The following is a 25,199-nucleotide window of genomic DNA, read 5'->3' on the forward strand; positions in this document are numbered from 1 at the left end:
TATTCACCTGCAGCACCCTCGTTGGCATGGAGGGCTAGTAGGGGATTAAATACTTTTGTGGCAGTGGAACTAAGTGCGCATGTTGTTGATTTGCATTGAGAAGCACAGATGTTGAAGGGGCTAAAGTTGTTGGCATCAGGCTCTACCTGGATCTTACTAGTTAATTTTCATAATGCCAGAGCTGGGTCCGATGGGGTTTCAAGCTTACAAAGTTTAACCATGGCCTTGAATTCCTGGATGGGACTTGGCGCTGGCACAGGGAGGGAGATGTTAATGTTAGTAGAGGATTTTACTTGCCATTTATGTGATACCCTTTAGCCCTTGAAGTTCCTAAATCTAAGTATATCTTATATGGAGGCCTTCATTTTGTTCTTTCTAATGAGGGCATGGAGCTTGATGCAGTTTTAAAATCCTATAACCTTTTGTTTGCCTTGAATAAACTGGTTAACTCACCTAATCCTCATATCCTTCCTACATTCAAGGGGATACCTCAACTATTGATGTTATTTTTGTTTCTGTGCCCCTATTTTGTATATTGCCAATTCAACATCATTCATAGCCCATTTAGTGATCATAACCCCATGTTTTTAGAACTTAAGGGATTTATGGCCATTGTCAGCTAATGGGCAGGGGTTATTAGAGGGCTTTCCCTAGTTAAAAAAGGCCGAAGATTAAACTGGTCCCAGGTGGATCCGATCCATTTTAAGACTTCCTTTTTTTCTAGTAGTGTTCAGGAGTTCTCTACGTGGTTGAATGCAGAAGGAGGTTCTTCAATTGTTTAAGGGTATTGCCTGCAAAGTGTTGGACTTATACTCAGTGCCACTAACCCACTTGGGTGGGCAAGACCCAAAGTGGTTTGAAAGGGACTGATCCACGAGCCTTTGGCAGATGAAGGTGGCCTTGAAGCAGTTCCCAAGAGACAGGAGCCTTGTAGTAGCATGTAGTCAAGCTCATAAACAGCCATTAGACAAGCACAAACATACCTTGTGGAAATTACCCTAAAAGGAACTAATTCAGGCAAGTGTGGAGATAACTCTCCATTTTGGAGGGTAGTAAATAGAACTTGCATTGCAGATGGAACAGAATCAGCAATATGTATGCATATTTACGGAAAACACTGGAATGACCACTCCAAAGGGGTCTATACTTTTGGGGAGATGGGAGAGGGCAAGGTCAGGATAGACCAAGAGCATATGTGCGTTAACATGCAACAGTGCCCGGGCCCTGATGGGATCCCTTCGGACTTGTTTAGTGCAGCTGGTATGTTTTGGAGTCCCCTTCTGACCCAGATCCTGAATGTACCATCGGGGAGAAGGGGCTGCCCTTGTGGTTGATGGCGGTGATTGTGCTGTGTTCAAAAGTGCGATAAGGATAACCCCAGTGCTACTGCCCCATCTCACTGACTGATGCAGTAGTGAAGGTCCTAGGGAGGGGTATAATCAACAGGCTGATATCATGATTGGATGCTAATGACATCCTGGCTAATGTCCAATATGGCTTCAGGACAGGTAATTCTACATCTGACCAATGCCAGAATTGTTACTTAATTATTAACAAGTATACTGTAGCCTGGCCTGAATTCTTCCACCGGGCTATCATGGACCTTATGTTCACATTTAATAAGGTTAACTATACAAACCTGTGTGCACTGCTTCATGAACTAGGGGTGGATCATACATAGTGGCTTTCTTGGTGGACCTACACTCTGACTTGTTTGCCTCAGTGCATTTTTCGCAATGTCCCGCTCGCACCAGGTCTTTTTTTTTTTACTAGCAGGAGAGTCCGGCAGGGGTGCCTTCTTCCTCCATTTTTGCTTACCCTATGTGTTATTAAGCACAAGTAAGCCCTTCTTTCGGTCCAGGCAGACTGCCCAAGGGTAGGTGAGAGGTTGCTCCTGGTATTGTTGTATGCAAATGATACAAATGATACAGTCCTAATGACTCGAACTGCTAGGGGGCTGCAGATTCTTTTGGACAAATGTGTTGTCTTTATAGGTATTTTGAATTTGGCTGTGAATTTTACTAATTCCTTTGTTATGATAGTAAGTCCACGGTCTACTAATTCCAAGACCTTTAAAGTTGCCCACCATACCCTAGGTAAAGTCCCAGCCTTTCTCTATTTAGGGGTTCTATATGATGCTAAGAATAATTGTAGGCTCCAAATTGATGGAGCTGAGCTCCTCAGACTATTGGAGCAGTGGCTAGTTTTACATGAATATTGGGATCCTGGTCTCTGTGTCTCCTACTTAAGATTTATCAAGCCAAATTTGTGCCTCAGATTTGGTAGGGTAGCAAGATTTGGTGATATGTGAAGACTAAAATAATTTGGGCAATAGAAAATCAATTTCTAAGGGGACTTGTTTGGGTCCCACAATGTACCCCTGCTTTTTTAGTTCATGCAGAACTTGATATTAGTTGTCTAGCTGATATAGTTGCTCTCAGCCCTCTGCTGTACCGGATAACTATCTGGACTAGGGAGGACCTAAAGCTTAACAGATTAATTCTTTCTGAGTTTTTGTCTCTTGATACCCCACACAGAATCCCCTGGTTAGCATATGTGAACGCAGCTTTTGCCTCATTAGGGAGAATTCAATATATTTGAACCCCCCCACTTACTACTGTCTAGAGAAATAAAAAGAGTAAAAGTGTTGTTCCTTAAGTGGCCCATGTTAATTAGAGAACAAGTTGAACTGATTAAATCCTCTGCAAGAGGAAACATGCTTTTAAAGACTGCTCAGGGAATGGAGCATTACTTAATCCAGGTATTGAATAGGTGAGATAGGTTTTTATTGGGCAGGTTTTGATTTAATTTATTACACCATCTGCTGGCTTCACCCAGTGGATGGGTTAATTCTGGATATAGATTGCCCTGCGACAATAGGTCTCCACAGGGCACACTGTGCTTTGTTTCCTTTGGTGTTGAAGCTGCTAAAGCTGACTTGGAAAGTTGTAATTAATTTCAATTGTTAACTAATCTGTGTAGTCAGAGCAATGTTCCTTTTCTATTGCAGTCATTGTAATGCGATGGAGTTGATAGAATGCAAAGGTGTACTAACAAAACAATACAATCCATGTCTAATATTCACCTTGACACCAAGTCATATTTAAGTGAAGTGGAAAACAAGCAGGCCTTTTCCGTCAATCCACCAAAAATCTAAAATAACATTGTCATAGCCATCAGGACTGCCCCAACGGTGATTCACTTTAGGCAAGAGTTGAAAACTCACCGCTTAAAAGAACACTCCATCATAATGCATTGACAGTCCACAGATCAGCTATTGCTCCTATCTCTCATTGAATTAATACTTGTCTTTGATCATATATACCTTTTGTTTATGTTTACACACTTGAAATACCATATACACACATACATGCATACAAATGGACAGACGTATAGCAATCCTCTGGAGAAATGTGCCATGTCAATTAAGTTATATAAATTGCTTGCTTTTGGAATAAAGGGGTTTCAGCAGAAGAACAAAAGCAAATATATTTTATTAAACAAGATTATTTGTGTACAGTGTATTAGGGCATTATTTAGAGGTTGGGGATTGCAATGCTTTCACTGTAAGCCAATTAATGTTCCTCTCTGCTAACTTTTCTGCTCCCCTGACTGATTTGTATTTCAGCATTGCAGCTTAGTCTACTGTATTCTTTTTTATCCTTCCGTAAGACAAAAACAAATGTTATTTTTTATAACAAATGAATGATATTAATACTAATAATGATACTACTATTACTACTACCACTACTTGTTCTACGACTACTGCCAACAATAATGATAATAATAATAGTAATAATATTAATAATGATAATAATAATAAAGATAATAATAACAATTGAAATTATCTTTTTAATGTACAGTTGAGGCCATATTGTTCAGTATAATATATGGTATCAGCCCCAAGTAAGCCAAGAGTGGTACATCCATATCTCTGTTATTCTTTTAATGTGAAATGTGTGAGTTACATCTCTTAAAGCCCCATCCTTCTTTCTCTTGAAGGACCTATCTGTAGCCTTCATTGTTGCTGTGGAGTTCTGAAAGGCTATTGGATGGTAGTTTGAAAGAAGAACCTATGGATGCAACACCCACAAACACAAATGTAGAAGCATGCACCACCTGACCACTAACTGACCTATCTCTGTTTAATATGGTCCCATACATCAACACTGTTTCCAATGTAATTTCTGCCAGAGAAGAATTACCTGCCACATTTAAAGGACAGATCTTTTCTGTTTTTAAAATAAGGAAGTTGAATTTCCCAACCAACTATCGTCCAATTAGCTTCCTTGACAATCTGCAGACGGTTTTTTGCAAACGGGTCCTCGAGAAACTACTTGAATACATCAGCAGGTCCAGGAGCGACTGCTTGAATGGTTCACAGTATCTCTTATCTCCATCAGGATATAGGTCCAAACCCAGTTCCATTGACCAGGTTTTCTATTTACTGATGGTCAAGTGAAAGGTTGTGGATGTCTGGGAAGGAGCACTTTTTTGCATTTATATACCTCCCAGACGATTTTAATTTGGTCCCCAGGAAGAAAGCTTTATAGGTATTCTATTGATTTGGAATTCCCTGTATTTGATAAATATTGTTGTGCGCCTTCATGAATTGAGTTTTGCTAGGGTTTGCTGTGGAGCAAAAGGTGAACTAATCCAGGAAATTGCCATTGACACGGGCTTTCGACAAGGTTGTGTCCTGGCTTTACCATGCAAGTTGTTACAATGACTTGCCTTGGGGGCGCTGAACTTTGGGATAGTATAACTTACTATTCCAACTCTAGTCTGCGCAACAGTAGTAAAGGTGTTGGACAAAAAGCAGAACCCCAGCACTCTAAATTTTCTGTATACAATTTACAAATAAATTACTACAGCAATAAGAGCAACATACTGGGACGAGAGAACTTTCTGTCACAGGAATTATGAGGAAAACTTGATTAGATAGTTGCACAGTGATTTATTTCCACAAAAAACACATAGATTTCATTTCCAAAGTTTTAACATTCACAAAGGACAGATTCTATTGGATGCTTTAGAATTCTAGTTCTTTGTCTTGTAGTGCAGAAACAGCCAACGCGCGTTTCGTCACCACTGTGACTTCCTAAAGGCTTGAGTCGTGGTGACACAGGAGCCTGGAGACTTCTCTTGTTTTGGCTCTGATGTATCCAAATATGGAAAATCCTTTGGCCTCACTTCCAACTTAAGCAGACAGACTATAAAAAAGGACACTCATGATAAATGCTTCAGGTCCTTTCTTTTCTCGTTGTGTCCTGGGGCACTGAAGTTTGGTTTTAGATATTTGGTAGACCGCAAAATACACTAGGAACAATTTAGGATCTATGTTATCATTGACCCCGACAATTAGGAGTCAAGATCGTTAAGATACCATAGTAAAACCATCCAAGATATTTTATTTCTCTTTAGCTTGATCTGGAGACTGAGTAACTCGCAGTATTCAGGGTGCCTTGATAAGACCCTGTGGAGATTGTCGTGTGACCTCAGCAGCCCGCGTCCTCTGGTAGAGTGCCGGGGTTCTGCTTTTTGTGTATATTGAACAAGTGACTTTGTGCATTGTTCGCATCGATACTCTGGGTAGTGGAGTATCTTATCCTGAGTGGCACCTACTAGACTTCCTGGTGTTTAGTACACCCATGTGAAAAAATATTTAACTTGTACCTGTGTCTGTTAATACCTCTGTTGAAGTGCGACAGTATATCCTCCACTACCTTGTGTGGCTTCAGTGAAGGTGTTGGACCTAAAATTCAACACAAGTCCAACAACTCAACCCAAAAAGCAAGTCATTGTAACGACTTGCGTGGTAAAAGAACGCATAGTAACAACTCAGTCGGGGTAGTGACTGTGTTGTGAAGGCAGATCGTGATAATGACTGCGTGGTAAATGATGTTTACCTCCATATTTGTGTCTCCTCCCATTTCTTGGACAGTTTCATAAATATTTGTTCTTGCTAACTCAATAAAGAAAACCGTTTTTAAGCAATTTGAGGACACTGTTTAGCCATATGGGGCTTATCTACTAGTTTTTGATGCAGGGCAGCAAGTCCCTTTGCTGCGCTGCCCTGTGTCAAATGAACAGGGCAGAAAAGCAACAGATCTATGTGATATGGTGCATTCCTGTCCTCTGCCACTGTGCTGGTGCCAATTTAGGCACCCTTGCACCATGGTGCAAGGGTGTCTGTGTTGCAGGAATGATTGTTTTTGCGCAGAAGTGGGAGGCATAGCCTTTTGACACATTCCCAGGTTTGCATGTCCTTTTAAATCTGGGAATGCGTCAAAATTCATGGGTGGTGTGTGGGAACATCCATGGCAACCCATGGAATGCATCTTTGACGCAGAGTAAAGTAACACAATGACATGCGCTGAATTGCCTTACTCAATATATAAGCAGCCATGAAAGCCACGGAAAGTGGCTTGTGTAGCCTCGTAGTAATGGGTGTCCATGCTGCGCTGCCGGTGCGTCAGCAAAAGTGACACACACCGGCAACGCAATAGGCTTGTAAATAAGCCCCTATGTTTTCAGACTACAACTATAAAGATAGGACCAAATTTACTAAGAGTTTGCAAAAGGTATCCCTTACTGCACAAAAACAATCCTGGCCACAACGCAGACACCCTTAACCCATGGCACACGGGTGCCTGTGTTGCCGTTATACAGCCCATAGTACCCCAGGGCTAGAAGAGAGCAATATTGGTTCATATCTTTGTCGGCATGGTGCAGTTCTGCTTCTCCCTTTCCTGCAACACAGTGCATCAGCTTCCCTTGTTGCATTCCATTGTGTGAAATATTAGTAAATGTGCTTTTAAAATAATGCATGTGGCCTTTCTTTGGATGTAAAATCTTTCATGGGTGCCAATATTTATTAGAGCTGTTTGAAAGAGGAAACTGGGTTAAATACAAAGTGGTTCTGTTGGGTAGTGAGAAATTACTTTAAAGGAAGGCTAGATCAGCTCAATATACATTGAAAGAAACTCTCTGAAAACAAGCAACTTGAAATAAAGTCTTTATATTAGTAAAAAGCAATCACAATACAGAAGAATTACTTCATTTTGTGATGCCACTGATGAGTACAGGCCTCAGCAAGGCCTGTAAGTGCAAAGGGTTCGCCCTTCTGTGCACGAAGTCTTCAGACTCCACAAAGAATTTGGAACGGAAACTGGAAATACAAAAACATAGTTTAATAAACCTTTAAAGTTGGTCCTACAGCCCACACTACACTCTACAGCATTGTACAGGGTAGCACAAAGAACTCGAGTACACAGTCCCCTTTTATACACAAAGAAGGGGCTCATAAGTAGGCGGGTACAACTCAGGACATGATTTACAACCATATATGAACATTTCTGAACATAAGCAATACATGGGTGGAGTTAAAGGTTTTCGAGGCCCGTGAAAATGCACATTCCTATCTACGCTAATCAGAGACAGATGTGACTTCTACTGAGCATGCGCTAGACGCACAAAGGGCTATTTATAGACTGTTGCTGGGCAGATCCGAAGGACGACTAGCGAAGAGGTAGGACTCATCACATGGCGAGCACATGGCAATATGTGGCAAACAAAATGGAGGACAGAAAACAAAATGGAGTCTGACCTTATCAAGAAAAAGAGCGGGAAAAACGCAAAAAGTGAATTACATATCATGTCTTTAGCTAATGCTTAACATTATCGCTGTTTTATTTACAACAGACGACCCTTTCAGCATTAGCTGAAGACATTCAGTTTCCTAGGATAATCTAAATACTCATCGTTAATGTCGATGCTCATCATTTCAGCTATCTCTCTAGTTATGCTTTTCTGGTGGGCAGCCTCAGTAACAGCTCTTTTATTAGGTACACAAAATGAAACACATAGGGAACATATCATTGGACTACATTGAATACATATACAACATGTAAAAATAATAGCAAAAATTATACAGAGGCCAGTAAGAACTTTCCAACCCCATGTGGAGATCAGAGTCCAGAATCAACTTGAAAATTTCCAAGTTCCATTTTCAACATGTATATCAGCAGCAATCTTATGTAGTTTGTTAATTACTTTGTACACAGAAGGAGTGTGATCAGGGATGAATACACAACAGCTACTTCCAATAATTCTGCAAGCACCACCTCTATCTGCTAGCATCACGTCCAAAACCATTCGGTTTTGTAGCGCAACAATTCTACTAATTTGCAGCTCTTCTGTGAGATTACCAAGAGCTGCAGCAGTTTGATTTGTTACGGTTTCGACTACTCTCGTTAATCGCCGTATCTTTCTTCTATTCAGAGCAGATCCAACAAAGAAAAATAATCCTAAATTGAAATCTATATACTGTTTCAGACTAGTGTCAGTCTGGTCTACATCATCAATAGACAAAGTCCGTTTGTATCTGTTTACAGTTACATTATTCAATAATTTCAAGTCTTTATGATATGATGCAGGTGCTAGGAATACAGGCGGTAGTAAAAATGCTACATAACATACCCCGGACCATCCAGCTGGTAATCGGTAATAACCTCTATTGCCACATACAGTAAGTGTTACGAGAAGCCAGAAATGTGCTGTTATTCAGACCATCAATATTTAACACCATAATGCAATCACTAACCCCTACAGAGATATAACCTACACTCTGTACACATAAATCTGCTTGTGCTTGGGCCACTGAAATCACAAACTTCTCATTACCAACAATGTCTCTAGTGTTCGTAAAAATATAGGGCGTTGAATCATTGTCGATATTCTTCCCACTCCCATATAGTTCTGTTAGCTTGTGGATAGCCTTCTTTGTCCTGATGGCATTCTTTATTCAATCTGAAAAGCAGTCTGCCCACTGTGGGCTTTCTCGTAGCAAAAAGCAAAGTGTACCAGGCTCTACAAGAACCATTATGAGAGAAAGGGAGAGGTATGAATGGTGTTCCCCCCTTCTTCTGATGTGCTGGTATCATCCCACATATCCAACAGTTTGTGGCATTAGTAGCTACGTGGGTATGGTGCAGCATCTGAATGAAAGTATTATTCAAATACGACTGTCGATGCTTCAACTCTTGATATGGAAGTGTATAAAAAAAATGCTCATCTGGAACCGGAGTGGAAACAACATACAACTCACGGGCAGAAATTGCATCCTCGACAAACCACGTGATTGTAGCAACAACTGCTACAGCAGCAATGAACCCTACAGCACAGAAAATCTTCTTCTTATCCATCCGAACAAATGTACAAACAGTATCTTCCTGAAACTAAAAATGTTGTCAGAACTCTTCCCCCTAGGCAGCCGTTGTTTTCTTCACCAGCGGGCCAAGACGGGAGTCACTACTCCAATGCAGGGCTGATCCCCCCCCTTGCCTCATCATCTCTCCATTTCACTGACCTAGGGACCATTCTGACATCTTATGACACAACGGCAGGCTCTTTCCTTGGTCGTAGATTGTATCTCTTCGCTCCAGGAACGGTCGGGTCCGGGAAGAACTCCTCTGATTCGTCAGGTACTACAGCACGGCCTCTCTCCGCAGTCAGGACTTCTCCATGGTCGGTCAATACAGCAGGCTCCACCAGTCCGGGTTACACCTTCCGGCAATGTACGGAATGGATCCTGTTATTCCGGTTGGTGGCTCGGACAGCTGTTCCCGTGGCAAGAAGAACCTGCTCGGGACCACACCACCTCGGCTCCAGACTGCTCGACCTCTCGAATGATTTTATGAGAACCAAATCTCCAGGCCGGAGATTATGGCCTTCACCTGTGGACCGGTCAGGGAGGGGTTCTCAAACCTGTTGATGAATGGAAACCAAACTGTCAGTTAATTGTGCCAAATAGTCATTCATTAAAACACAAGGTACATCATACACTGAGCTTGGCTTGGGCACTCCCCATATATTCATGGGACACCCAAATACTATCTCATAGGGCGTAAGTCCCGTCCGAGAATGTGGTACCGATCTGATGGACAATAATGCCAAAGGCAAGGCATCTGGCCAAGTCAAATAAGTAGAAGCTTGTATCTTTGCTATATTAGGCTTTAGAGTACCATTGTACTTTTCCACCAATCCTGCTGATTGCGGGTGGAACACTGCATGAAATTTCTGTTTGATTCCCAATCCTTTCAGGACATAGACATACTTAACAACATCCGCTATAAAATGAGGCCCGTTGTCACTCCACAAAAATCTACAAACACCATACCGAGGAAAGAATTCCTTCAATAACACCTTTGCCGTAGTAATTGCAGTATTGTCTTTCGTAGGGTATGCTTCAATCCATTTACTGAAAGCACAAACCACAACTAAGACAAATTTTAGATTATTGCAGCGTTCTAGCTGAATATAATCCATTTGCAATACTTCAAAAGGTGCAGTAGGTGTTGCAAATCCTCCTGCTGGAGTTCGTGTCCCTTTTCCTGGATTGTACTTAAGACAAATCATGCAGGCCTGTACTACTCTCTTAGCCGTGCTAGCAATCTTTGGATGCTCCCAAACTTGCCTGAGCAATTTCACAATTGCCGAAGCTCCAACATGTGCTAGCCCATGTGCCATCTGAACCATAGGTTGTACAAAGGCTGTGGGTAACTTCCACTTATCCATTTGTTTACCTCTCCAACAACCTTCATCATCCAACTCTCCATCCTAGCACCTCCTTCCTAGCATCGTGCCACCGCTCAGCTTGTGACTTCACAACGTACATTGGAGTGGAGTCAGGCTGCATCGCAGTTTAACGTGCTACTCGATCTACAAAAGCATTTCCTTCTCCCACTTTATCTGTCACTTTCTTGTGTGCGCTGCATTTCACTATAGCTATCTTCTTTGGATAGGTCAATGCAGTCAAGAGGTTATGCACTAACTCTCCATACATTATCTGTGCTCCATGTGATGTTAAAAAGCCTATTTCCTTCCAGAGCAGGCCAAAATTGTGCGCTACTCCAAAAGCATAGCGGCTATCTGTGTAAACATTCACGCATAATCCTGCACTAAGCTCACATGCTCGTGTCAACGCTATCAGTTCTGCTGCTTGAGCTGATTTCTGCGGTATGCGTGCTGTCTCCACTATTGTGTGTAACGTAGTAATTGCATATGCTGCTGAGGTAGTACCATCTGGTAGCTTCAGGCAAGACCCATCCACCCACAGCTCTCCATCCACATCTGTAAAGGGCGTGTCCTGCAAATCAATACGACCCTTTGTCTGTTCCTCAGTCACAAAAACACAATCATGGGCTTTTTGAGCCTCAGGCTGAGTCGCCGGAAATGGCAACAACGTGGCTGGGTTTAGTGTTGCACATCTCTTTAGTGTAATATGAGGAGCCAACAGTGGACGAGCGCTAGTTAAATGCTGCGTCTTTGTCTTATTCAAAAGAGCATCAACAGCATGGGGGACCAACAACTCATGAGATAACACAATCCCCTCACTCTGGCGTATTGACACAGCTGTCGCTGCAACTGAGCAAAAACAACCAGGTAACGCTCGAGCAACAGGATCAAGTACTGCCGAGAAATATGCGCAAGGGCGTTGCTTATCCCCGTGCAAGTGCACTAAAACTGATAATGCGCATCCATCTTTTTCATGTACATTCAATGTAAAAGGCTTCGTATAATCAGGGGTGCCTAACACTGCTGCTGAACAAAGGGCCTGTCGTAATTGCTGGAAAGCACTCTCACACTCATTTGTCCAGGGAAGGGGGACTGGAGTATCCTTTGTCAAAAGCGCTAACAGTGGTTTAACTATGTGTGAAAAGGCCAGTATCCACTGTCTGCAAAAAGAAGTAAGACCCAAGAATGCTCGAACATCTTTCTGCGTAGAGGGTGCTGGTGTGTCCAAAATTGCTTGAATACGATCTGGTGTAAGTGCATGCCCCTCCTTAGACAAAAGGTGACCCATGTACGTTACCTTTGGTCTACAATATTGCAGTTTCTTCTTCGATACTTTGTGATTATGCGATGCCAAAAAAGCAAACAAAGACAGTGTACACTTCTCACATTGTTCAGGGGTATCGGCCGCCAAAAAGATGTCATCGATATATTGTATAAGCACTACACCTTCAGGTAGAACAAAAGAATCCAATTGTCGTTTCAACGCTTGGCTATAAATGCTAGGACTCTCAGTATAGTCTTGAGGAACTCTACAAAATCTATACGATCGTTTATTCAAAGTGAAGCCGAAAAGATATCGGCTATCAGGATGAATAGGGATCGAAAAAAAAGCGTTCTTCAAGTCTATAACGGAGAACGTGGTTGCAGTTGGTGGAACCAGTGTAAGAAGTGTTGTAATGTCAGAAACCACTGGATATTGAGGTATCACTATCTTATTCACCTCCCGGAAATCGATGATAAATCGATAAATCCTAGTATCAGTGGGCCCGATTCACAGAATCAACTTAAGACTAAATCCTAAACTTACTACTATTCGGTATTCACAGAATGCACTTACTACTTTTGGGATTCACAGAGTGAACCTACTACTTTTGGGATTCACAGAATGAACTTACTACTTTCGGTATTCACAGAATAGATGTAAGACTACTAACTTTAAGTCCACACTCGGGCCGTAAATTCCAGCCCGGAGGCGGAGTTTCTGGCTTGGGGGCGGAGCTTACGGCCCGGAGGCGGAGCTTACGGCCCAGAGGCGGAGCTTGCGGCTTGGAGGCGGAAGGACTGTTACACACATTGTATGGAACCTCTTCTACTACCCCCACTTTAATGAGATCCTGCACGAGCTGTATAAGCGCCTCCTCCCCCTCCTGTGAAATACGATATTGAGGTAGGCGTGGCAACACAGCTCTCTCCTTTACACTGATGTGCACCGGGGGAATGACCATCTGTCCCACATCAGTATCTGAAGTAGCCCACAAGGTACGAGGTAAAGAGGCCAATGCAGTATCTTCTTTAATCATACACACCCTCTCCATTGTCGGATAGTTGTCGTTCAAAATAACACGCACTCCTTCAAGGGAGCAACGTATTGCAGCTCTAAAGTGCTTGAGCATATCCAAACCCACAATGTTATCAGGCGTGTTTGGGGCGAGCAAGAATGGACATGATGCAACAAACTTATCTACATGAAGTGCAAGAGGTTGTGACAGTGGGCTAAGAGAAGGTGTTCCATCAAACCCTATTGATGTAATTATTAAGCCAGACAGGGGAGCCCTCAGAACCAATTGTTTAGACAAAGCGCTACGAGTAGCTCCTGAATCGACCAGAAACCGATCAGTAGAACCCAAACCATATACTGTAACATAAGGACCCCTCTGATCTACTGGCACTTCAACTAATTCCTTACCCCATCCTACGCAATCCTATGCATACTGTGAACCATGACATTCAGGTCGTTCGTAATCAGATATTTGGCATTGATTCCGTCGATCAAAAACATTAGACCCCTCTTGTGGTCGCATATTAGAATCAAACCTGGCACGATCATTTGTGTTACCTCTCGGGCCTGGAAAGCCCCCTCTATTTCTCATCGGTCCTTGACCACGCCCTTGCCTCTGCGCGCGCAACAATGGACACTCCCTAGCCCAATGGCCCATCTGCTTGCAATACACACATTGATCCCTAGCTAAATCCGAACGAGTAAAAGAAGAGCCATAAGACCCTCGACCAGCCCTGTCGGTACCTCTTTGGGGCGGTCCGTACACTTGTGCTAACATAACTTTCGTTTTCAAATCTTTAGACTTCTTCTCTTCAGTACCCTTCGCTTCTAATTCCTGACGCTCATAATACTGAGCCATCGTCAGGAGGGATGCCGGAGACGAAGTCGTCCAAGAGCTTTCACTCGCTTTTAACCGAGCTGCCACTCCTGGCAATAAATTCGAAACATACTTATCAACGAAAAGATGTCGGTCCGTGTCGTCCGTAAGCGACTGGCCGCTAAAATCATGGAAAGTTTCCTCAAATCGCGTAAAGAAATCTGAAACTGACTCATCTACTTTCTGCGTACACGACGCTAACATAGTCCAATCAACCTTCTTAGGGGGAATAATCATTTTTAGTTTAGCCAAAATAGCAGCAGGAAGGTCTAAAATCGACTGGAGTGGCTTCTGCCTAGGTTTCCTGTCTCTATCCTCATCCTCAAGTTCCGCCCACCTAACTTTAAAAGCAACAAGATCATCTACTTTCCGCACAGATCTCCACATATCGGGGGGTAGTATGAGCCCAAAAAATAAATCAATATCAGCTAATGTCATAGTGCAAGAGTTTAGAGCCCCCTCTACTTCCTCATAAAAGGTGGCAGGATTCTTTCGTGGTTCAGGTAATGCAGCTTTTAATGCCATAACATCCGCTCTATTCCACGGAGTGTAAACCAAATTATAAATGAAATACCCTCTGGCATTGGGTGAAGATTTATCCGAACTAGTACCCGCTCCTTTAGGAGGAACATACAAAGGCGCTGCCTCTCGCATAGGCTTAACATGCACTAGCTCGTTCTTATCTGAGTGAAAGATAGGTGACTGCTTCCCGCCGCCGCTCGGATTCATTTGCTCCTCCTCCGCTTTCTTTTTCCGCGCTTCGTCCCGTAGCTGAAACATCTCGTCCCGCAACGCAAACAGCCGTTAAACCGCGTCGGGCACCTGGGAAGGAGGAAAAAGACCTTTACGCAATTCTTTAGAGTCAGATATTACATCATCAGGTTCAAGAACATCGGAATATTTCCGAAAAGATGCAATCACTTCATCAGAAAGAGATTCAGTAAAATATAATTTCTCCCTATCCTGCCATCCTTCAAGAGACTGCATTAACTCAGGAAGAGAAACAGTAGCCTTGAGTACTCGATGAGCGATCTTTCGAAGGTCCGCCATACGATCGTTCTGTAACATAGAGCGTTGTCTGTCTTCCCTAGGGGTGATCCAGAATCCTCACCCCCCCTCTCGGAGCGGACGTACCAGCGTACGGAGGCGGAGAGCGATCTAATAACGAAAAATCATCATCAGGTTTATTAAGGACAGGATAAAGAGGCTGCCGAACAGCATACTGGCCAGATATCCTCAATCTGCGTTCCATTTCCTGCTTTTCTTCTAATTCCTTTGCTTCACGTTTTGTCAACTCATGCGCTCTCTCACGTTCACTCTTTCGTTGTTCCTTCTCAATCAGCGCTTTCTCACGTTTCTCGCGCTCACGCACTTCTTTCACCCACATACGCACACACTCAAACATATCGCTTACACATACACTGTTCCACATACTCAATTTTACGTAAATCAAACAAACCATACAAAGGCCAACGCAACTCAGGATCCTTTTTCGTATATTTCCTCCACAATGTGCTGTACATTATAGCGGAAAGGCCAAACTTCACATGCATGTCCCTATTGGGCGTCTCCCCTGGGGGAGCCGGCTGTGATTCCTCAAATCGTAACCGGTCACTTCCAAAACAGCAGCACCACTTACGGAGTGCGCTAAAAACAGGCATGTCAAAAATAGTGCAAAATATGCCATATTATAATTTAAAAAATGGCACTTAACACGTTGCGCCTCTCAAATCCAAAGTTCAGGAGAAATATCTCCACATTGCCTGCCTATATGTGTTGCGAAGCATATATCCCAAATCCAAAACCAAATATTACTAGTCCCACAAAATCAAATAGCCACAGCAAGCGTACCATAAAACTGCCTTTGCCAACCCAGGCTTCCAAAAGCTCGCAGCAAGTACTGTAGAACGGTTCTTACCAATCCAGAGCGTCCAGATTCCAACTTCCAAGTTCCAAATTCGCCCAAACGGCTACTGCACAGAAGAGGTCTCAGTCGGGGACCGACGCCACCCAGATGGTCACATCGGAAAGAAAGGAAGAAAACCTTGGGATGCCAGGACTAAAACCGCCGCTGGCAGTGATCACGTCCCCGGCAAGGTTCCAATCCTTCGTCACGACCAATCCTTCGAGCATCCGAGTCGCCGATGAGCCCCACGTGTCGGGCACCAATTGATGAGTACAGGCCTCAACAAGGCCTGTAAGTGCAAAGGGTTCGCCCTTCTGTGCACGAAGTCCTCAGACTACACAAAGAATTTGGCACGGAAACTGGAAATACAAAAACATAGTTTAATAAACCTTTAAAGGTGGTCCTACAGCCCACACAACACTCTACAGCATTGTACAGGGTAGCACAAAGAACTCGAGTACACAGTCCCCTTTTATACACAAAGAAGGGGCTCATAAGTAGGCGGGTAAAACTCAGGACATGATTTACGACCATATATGGACATTTCTGAACATAATCAATACATGAGTGGTGTTAAAGGTTTTTGAGGCCCGCGAAAATGCACATTCCTATCTACGCTAATCAGAGACAGATGTGACTGAGCATGCGCTATACGCAGAAAGGGCTATTTATAGACTGTTGCTGGGCAGATCTGAAAGGCGACTAGCGAAGAGGTAGGACTCATCACATGGCGAGCACATGGCAATATGTGGCAAACAAAATGGAGGACAGAAAACAAAATGGAGTCTGACCGTATCAAGAAAAGGAGCGGGAGAAACCCAAAAAGTGAATTACATATCATGTCTTTAGCTAATGCTTAACATTATCGCTGTTTTATTTACAACACCACAGGTTTCAATAAATGGAAAAAACGTTACGAAAACATGTGATGAATGTGACTGTTGGTGAACAAAGTGATCAGTGCATTAAATCCAGTGACACATATATACAATTTATACATGGGGAATTAAGATGGCCAGAGTGTTGAGTTAATGCTCCAAGGAGACAAGGGGTAAATGTACAAGCTCCTGGAGTTATCTTGACCAGTGGTAAGCGTCGACGTTTCGACCCTAAAGCACCCCAGTTGGTGGTCGTGGCGGGTCTTTATCAAGACAAGGGACAGTCTGAAAAGGAAAAAGGGGGAGAGGGTTTTCAGAGAGGAGTGGGTTTAAAAACCGTCAGATATGACGTATGTGAGCGAAAGTTACTCACATGGGGGGCAGGTGGAGATATCACAGCCTGGTGGGTGGCCAAAAGGTCCAACCGAAAAAGGGGAAAATTCAAAGCGGCTATAAATGCCAGGGTAAAAGGAAAGTCTGTCTTAGAGTACTTTATAAGTGACCCAGTTGTGGCGTGAAGGTAGCCAGTGAGGGAGATGCAAAAATGCATAGGTGCTGTTATGTTGAATCAGAGAAATTCCCTCTATGGTGAGGCCGTGTGACTTATGCGACTAATAAGCGAACTAATGACCTCTTAAGAGGCATTGTTTAACTCATGCGACCAATAAGTGAACTAATGCCCTCTGTAGAGGCATTGTTATAAACAGGGTAATTGAATAGTGAGAATAACGGGTAATAGTGTGGTGATCGGGAAACGAGAATGATCCCTCCATATGCATGCTTCAAACAGTCTATGGAAGCGATGCGGTTGCTAATCATAAGGTAGTGAGAGCGTGGCTAGGCACAACGTTTAAAATAAATAATGTGCGAGTGCTCAGAACGCTAAGTTATATTTAGGCGTCGGGTATCAGAAGCTCAAGGTGGTGAGAGCGTGGCTAGGCACAATGATTTTAAATTAATAATGTGCGAGTGCTTAAACCGCTAAGTTGGATTTAGGCGTCGGGTTTCAGAAGCTCACTATGTTGAGCAGATCGTTAATTTAGCGAGGTGGGGATCGGTGTGGGTATCAGATAGTGACTTACCCCGTGATGAAGTGAAGCAGAACTGCGAAGGAATGGGCTGTACGTCCGCACGCGATTAGAGCAAGCGATGAGTGCGGAAACCCAATGAGAGCGATTTAAGGAAAACCTTGTGTACGTACAGGATGTCGGTTGCCAGGCAACTCAGGGGAGGCCTACTGTATTACACCTAACGCACGGTGACGAGGGCAGGTTGGCTGGTTGCTATGCAACGCGAGTACGCGTGCCAGATATCACGCATCACACGTGGGGATGGTAGGGATAACTAATCCGGTTTGAGATTAAAAGGAAACCTCATCGCGTGTGGAGGCGATCGGGCAGTTAAATCAATTTTGGGGTTGGAATCTCGCAAATGGCAGAGGGCCCTCAATTGGAACATAGGCGGGAGTGCACGAAAACATACCCTAAATGCATACAAATTGAACATTTTGAACTGCTAAAACTTAGCACAGTCAGAGAGCATAATGGCAGGTAAATCAGGGGTAAATAACTGTTCAAGGCTGGATAAGAACAGATGCATAAATCAATGAAATAAAATGCAAATTAATTTTAAAAAACTGTATAGTTGATAATGGATTCAGGGCTGGATAAGAGATACATAAATTGATGGAATAAAACAGCAAATTAATTTAAACAAACTATATATGGTTGATATTGAATTGTTCAAAGAAAATGTCAGTTGACAATTGACATAGTCAGGCAGGGTAAGACTGTGTAAAAGGGGTTACTGAGTGGGGCCAAAGGGAGTACAGAAAGCCCATTTGCTTCGAAATTTCCTCGTGTTCATTCAGTCCATGCGTTACAGAGTTCAAAGTATGTATCCATTTGCACTCTTTTCTGTTGAGTGCAGAAGTCATGGATCCTCCTCTTGGATTGACATTGATCTTTTCAAGTATTCACCAACGTAGACTGTCTGGGTCATGATTTTGGCTACAAAATGGTCTACCATGGGGGCTCCCTGGACCTTACAACGGATTTTGCTCATGTGTTGTAATATTCGTGCCTTGGCCTTCTGCGTCATTTGACCCACGTATGGCTTGTCACAAGGACATAGAATGATGTATATTACGTTGGAAGTGTTGCAGTTTGTCAGCTACGGCAGTGTGTATGTTCTGTTGTTATGAGACAAGGCTGGTCCTACACCGGCGACGCAATAGGCTTGTAAATAAGCCCCTATGTTTTCAGACTACAACTTTAAAGATAGGACCAAATTTACTAAGATATTGCAAAAGGTATGCCATACTGCACAAAAACAATCCTGGCCACAATGCAGACACCTTTACACCATGGCACAAGGGTGCCTGTGTTGCCGTTATACAGCCCATAGTACCCCAGGGCTAGAAGAGAGCAATACTGGTTCATATCTTTTTCGGTCTGGTGCAGTTCTGCTGCTCCCTTTCCTGCAACACAGCGCAACAGTTTCCCTTATTGCATTCCATTGTGTGAAATATTAGTAAATGTGCTTTTAAAATCATGCATGTGGCCTTCTTTGGATGTAAAATCTTTCATGGGTGCCAATATTTATTAGAGCTGTTTGAAAGAGGAAACTGCAAGATGATGCTTAAACCATAAAAAGATTAAATTCAAAAGGGTTGTAGGCAATTAAACAAAATTCTGACCCCGTGTAGAAGGCACCAGTTTTGTTGTCAGGTCTAGCATTTCAAACTAATCAGACATATATATATTTAGGGGCATATTACCAAGCAATAGCGATAATTATCTCTATTGCTTGGTTAGGGACAAAAATTTACAGCTGAGCTGCGGCGATTTTTATTGCAAATAAACCTTGGTATTGCCAAGGTTTATCGCAAATGCGATAAAAATCGGCCGCAATGCATGAATATCGCTGAAAAGTCAGCGATATTCATGCATTACCGAGCTAATGCTCTTAGCCATGTTATCCACCTCCCATTGGATAACATGACTAAGAACTGCTCAAGGCAGGTGTTAGCTTTTGGAGATATTCGCGCTTAGCGCGAATATCTCCAAAAGTTGGTAATAGGAGATAGCGATGTTAGCGACATCTTGGCACTCCCACTTTGCATGTCATTAGTGATAAATATCACTGACATGCAAAGTGGGGCCCAAGATGGTCGGTATCTCCTACTAGCTGTCGCTAACTGGTGTTAGCGACAGCTAAGTAATAGGGAGATAATTTTATCTCCGCTTTCTTGGCTTTTAAAGCCAAAAAAGCGGAGATAAACCCCCTTGATAATATGCCCCTTATTATGCATACTACCATCACACCAACAATAACAATTACACCACCATCACAGAAATAAAATCATTACTTGGGCATAATTGTTACTTCAACATACTCTTACTTAGGAGTTTCAAATTATAGTTAAACGCACAAGAGTTATTCATTTTCAATCCAGGATACCCAGTTAAACTTAGTTAATACTTTAATTTGTTTGTTTAGTGAATTGCTAAATTAGTCTTAATTGGCAGTATGGCGAATGTGTTATAACTTGTTTTTCTTTACAAATGTTTTTGTACAGTGAAAACTCCCCATGGGAGTTGATACACTCTTTATAGATATTTTAACATGATATTGTTTACTTATAAATGGGCAGGCAAAACAGTCAAAAAAATATATATTATTCAAGGAATAATTAGTTCAAAAACAAGGAGCTAATGAAAATAGATCTCGGACTCCCAAACCTATGTCCCACTGTCTTTTATGAACATGATAGAAAGCTGGTGAGGAAATATTAGGCCTCTGAGAAATTTTAGTTATGCAACATAATTAGCGTAAGTTTGATAATTTTGGGGCATGTGTATCAAAGGATACATCTGGGATTCTGAAATAGCGATTTTTAGAGAATCGCTATTAGAGAATCGCAAAACGATATGTAGATAAAAATCAGCAATTTTTTGCAATTCCCTCACATTCCTTAATTGCGAGTCACAAATTGCGAGTCGCAATTATGGAATGGCTTTCCATTCATTTCTATGGGCCAAGAGGCCCATAGGATTGGATGGGTATTGCGCATGCAATTTGTGATTACCCAATAGGTGCTAGCAAATTGCGTGCGCAATTTCAAGGGTTCCAAAATGACACCCTGTTGCACCCCCCCTGAAATGTGCATGCGTGCACATGTACCACACATATAAGCCACATGGCATTTTGAAGAAATCAAAAAAGTGCTTTTTTAAAGGAAATCGCAAATTACCACCAACTTGAAGTTGGTGGTAATTTGCGATTCCTTAAGGCAATATAGCAATTTGCGATGCCAACTAGCAAAGCATTTAGGGAATCGCAAATTGCAATTCTCTAAATGCTAGCGCAAAATATGAAATCGCAATTTTTGCGATTCCTTATTATGCGAGTAGGTATTTGTCTACCTACATAGCACACAGCTAAATAGCGATTTCAAACGATGAAATTCTGTGAATTTCAGCGTTTGTGAACGCAATTTAGCTTGATACATATGGCCTATTGTGTAACAAAATTTAAGCATACTTACTGAGAGTATGCATTTACGCCACATCCTGTAATGAAAATCCTGCCAAGAAAAATTCTTAACTTGAGAAGCACAGTTAGACAAGTAGCAGTTGTTTGATGCAGACACACACAAACATTTCAGGTTATGTTTTTTTAACAGAGTGGACCATTTAGATAATTTTCAGCATGTGAAACTATAATTCCGAATGAATGCACCAGTTCTTTTAACACAAGCAACCTGAACACAAAACATCTTTTTTCAAGTTTCTTTTAACACAAAGAAAGTGCCATAGCGGGTGGGAGGATACTGCACATATAGTAGCAATGGTCTCTTCTTATCCTAAAGACTTCTGCCTCTGATTTGTTCAACCCTTGATCATTTTGGATTTGGATTTTGGAGGGAAAGCATATGTTGCTTTTTGTGTGTAATTTGTGCTGTATCCAAACCCTTGGATTCTTTACTTTTTGGAAAAAATCAAATAGGTTCAAGGCCGAACTTTGCAAAACATTTGGGGCCTCATTTATGAGCCCTTGCATCAGTTTTGCGCTGCTGATGCGTCACTTTTTGTGACGCATCGGCGGCGTAAAACATGCGCCTTGTTGCGCCATATTTAAAAAGTGACGCATCTAGGTAGATGCGTCACTTTTTAAACCCCTGCGCCACATTATACCTGCGTCAGTTACAATGTATGCAGAGGGGGCGTTCCCCCGCAAAAAGCCTTGTAATAGTGACGCAGTGAAATCTATGAGATTTCACTGCGTCACTTTTAGGACGCTGTTGCGTCAAAATCTTGCGCCTGCCTCACAGCAGGCGTAAGACTGACGCAAGCCCTTTCACATGGGGCTTTCCCCATGTGAAAGGACGCATTGTTGGAGTTGCGTCACTTTTGTGACACACTCCAGCAATGCGTCACTTTTGTGCTTACAGATACGTCAGAAATACTGACGTATCTGTAACTCCTTGCGACATGATGCGTCATACATTAAATATGACGCATCATTGGTGTCGCAAGGAGTGCGCAGTGAAAAGTGACGCATCGCTGTTTTCACGCAGCGATGCGTCACTTTTCATAAATAAGGCCCCTGATGCTTAAGTGAGAGCAGACAACACTCTTTTGGTTAGATTATTTGGGAGTTTTTAGTTTTTTTTGTTGTTGTTGTTGCCTAGAGTTTGAAGTAAGAACCCCTGTGGGATTAAATCTGCTCAAGCACTAATACTGGCTCATTTTGGGGCTGGTGGAAGCCTGGGATCATAATATGTATTTTCGCCATTTCATTGTTTTTTTTAGCAATTATGTGCAGATATGTTAATCATTTTATTGTGTTGCTGTTTTACTCTTTGCGGCCCATCCTGTCCTGCAGTGGACCTTGGGTGTATTTGTTATGTATTTGTTATCACATTCTTACTGCTGATGTTCTGTAGTATTTCTTTAATGATTTTGGGGGCTTGTGGTTCTAAAATGTAGGTTATTTTTTTGTCTTCATGCACATAGTGGTAGCTAGTATCAGAGTGGCTCCTGGAGCCCAGGCCCATGTAGCCAGGCATGTTACTTTATTCTCAACTACATTCTTTTCCATATGGAAATGGATTGGGGTTCACCAATTTGTGTGAGTTTGTGTATGTGTGATATGATTGATATTGTGTGTTACTTTTTCCAGCACTGCAACTTAAAGTATTTTGGAGGTGCAATTTATTTTTGCCTTGGTCTGTGGTTCAGTCATTTTTACCGTTTATTTTTTATTTGATTATCCAACATTGCTGATTTACTGTTGGTGGGTAATTTGCAGTCTCTTGTGTGGCCCCAGATACGTCTTGTGTAAAAATATATATATATATATATACACTGAAAAAACCATAGGTTTCACACCAGTTATAGTTAGCTGAACATTTTACTCATACAAAACCATTGAAATTCCCACGTTATAGTTAGTTGGACTCACTATAACTCGTGCGCCCGCAATCCACTGCTGATGATGTCACATATTACATCATTCATGACATGGTCAGTGACATCACTGATGATATCACTGATGACATCATCCAGTGACTGTGTGTTTCTATAAAGTTTAAATATGTTTTACATATTGAAGAATGAGTGGATGTATAAGTGTCTGGATGAAGGATTTAGTAGGTGCGTGACTGAGTGTATGAGTGAGTGATTAAATGTGTCTTACTGAATTGCATTGGTTAGTGACTAAACTGTCTGAATGTGTGCATCAGTATGTATGTTGTTGTGTAAGCTGCTGCATGTGGTGATCAGTAGTTATATGAGTGGCTATATGGGTTATTGATTGGTTGCCCAAGTATTTGTATGTGAGGCTGAGTGTGTGTGTGTGTGGCTGGGTGGTGTGTGACTCTGTGCATAGATATGTAAGCAGTTGATTCACCTGGTGTATGGGTTCAAGAGTGCATGTGGAAACAGCTGTATGGGCGGTTGACTGTGTGCATGGGTGTTTTGGTGACTGAATGGATATCTCAGTGCTACATTTCCAAGTAAGTAGATATGTAAAACACAAGGTATGTGAGAGTTGGCATATATAAATGACTATACAGGAGAGCCAGTGATTGTGTGAGTGGTTGTATGGATCAATGTGTATTTGTATCAGTTATTGTATAAGATAATAAGTATCTGTTAGTATATGTTTGTATATTTGAGGTGTTGTCTATATAACTGTTTAGATGAGGAAATGGGAGTGTGATTGATTCTTTGCATGACTGATTAGGTGTGTGAGTAACTCCATGAATGAGTGGCAGTGTGTGAGTGTCTGTATAAGTGTATGAGTGCATATGATAGTGTTGTATTGATGAGTGTCTGTATGTATGAGTGATTGTATGTGTGAATGAGTGGATGTGTGTGTAGACCTAGGAATCAGTGAGTGCGTATGTAGTTACTGGTATTGGTGTGTCAATAATTTCAGGAATGGTAGTTTGTATTTAACACTTGGTGTATCAAAGGTTAGATTAGAGTGTGAGCAGGTGCATCGTATTATCACATGGATGATGTCATCGGTGATGTCATCAGTGATGTCATTTGAGATGTCATCAGTGATGTCATCAGTGATGTCACTGACCATGTCATGAATGATGTAATATGTGACATCATCAGCAGTGGATTGCGGGTGCGAGAGTTATAGTGAGTCCAACTAACTATAACGTGGGAATTTCAACGGTTTTGTATGAGTAAAATGTTCAGCTAACTATAACTGGTGTGAAACCTATGGTTTTTTCAGTGAATTTCTAAGGTTTTTTAAAATCTAATTCCTAACTATAACGTGCCTGAAACCTATGGTTTTTTCAGTGAATTTCTAAGGTTTTGTAAATGATAATTTTAAAATGCACTAATTATTATATTTCTTTCTTTTTATAGTAATTTCCTACATTTTTATTATAAATACTTATATTTATTTTATTTTTAAAGTTACATTTCATATTTTTAATGTAAAATAATAGGAAAAGTAAATTCAAAAAGAATACACGGCTAGTGAAACTGCCTGGGTGAATTTGTAAGTTTGTTAGAGGCAGACTTACAACACCCTTGTTCCTCTTTAATACCGCCGTTGCATCATTTTTCTGATGAAGCGGTGGTGCAAAAGATGCGCCATGGTATGAGGTATTTAGAATGTGACGTATCTGGATGGTGCGTCACATTGTAAATCCCGGTACCAGAAAGAGACATCTCTACATGGGGGGGTGTAGCAACAGGGTAATTTTAGTCTATTTTCAGACTGGTGGTGACTATAATCCACTACCATCTCAGTCCTAGTCGCATTTGTGTTCATTTGTAGGGCATAACTATGCGCTTTGACAGGGTTTAGTGCCCTTTTCCGTTTCTTGGGCCTACAGGCCCGAAAGCTAGAGAGAAGCCATTTTGCATTTATGCCTCGACTGGCCGAGGCACTTGCAGGGTAAAGGTAGTGTTTACAATTCATTCTGTTATTCGCTAGAGAGGAACCAGTCAAGACTGGCCCTTATCAAAGGAATGTGTTTGTCTCCCCGGCTCTCGACGCAATACGCAGGTGGCCACTGTGGAAGGCGAAGGGAGCAGGGGACTGGTAGAGGAATTTGGTGGGAGTCGGCCTAATACCAGAATTTTCCATAGAGAAAGTGAGCTCTATATTATCAAGGAGCAAGTAGATAGAAGAGAGAGAGTACCG

Source organism: Lissotriton vulgaris, chromosome 3_1 (assembly GCF_964263255.1).
Source record: "Lissotriton vulgaris chromosome 3_1, aLisVul1.2, whole genome shotgun sequence".
NCBI classification, from domain to species: Eukaryota; Metazoa; Chordata; class Amphibia; order Caudata; family Salamandridae; genus Lissotriton; species Lissotriton vulgaris.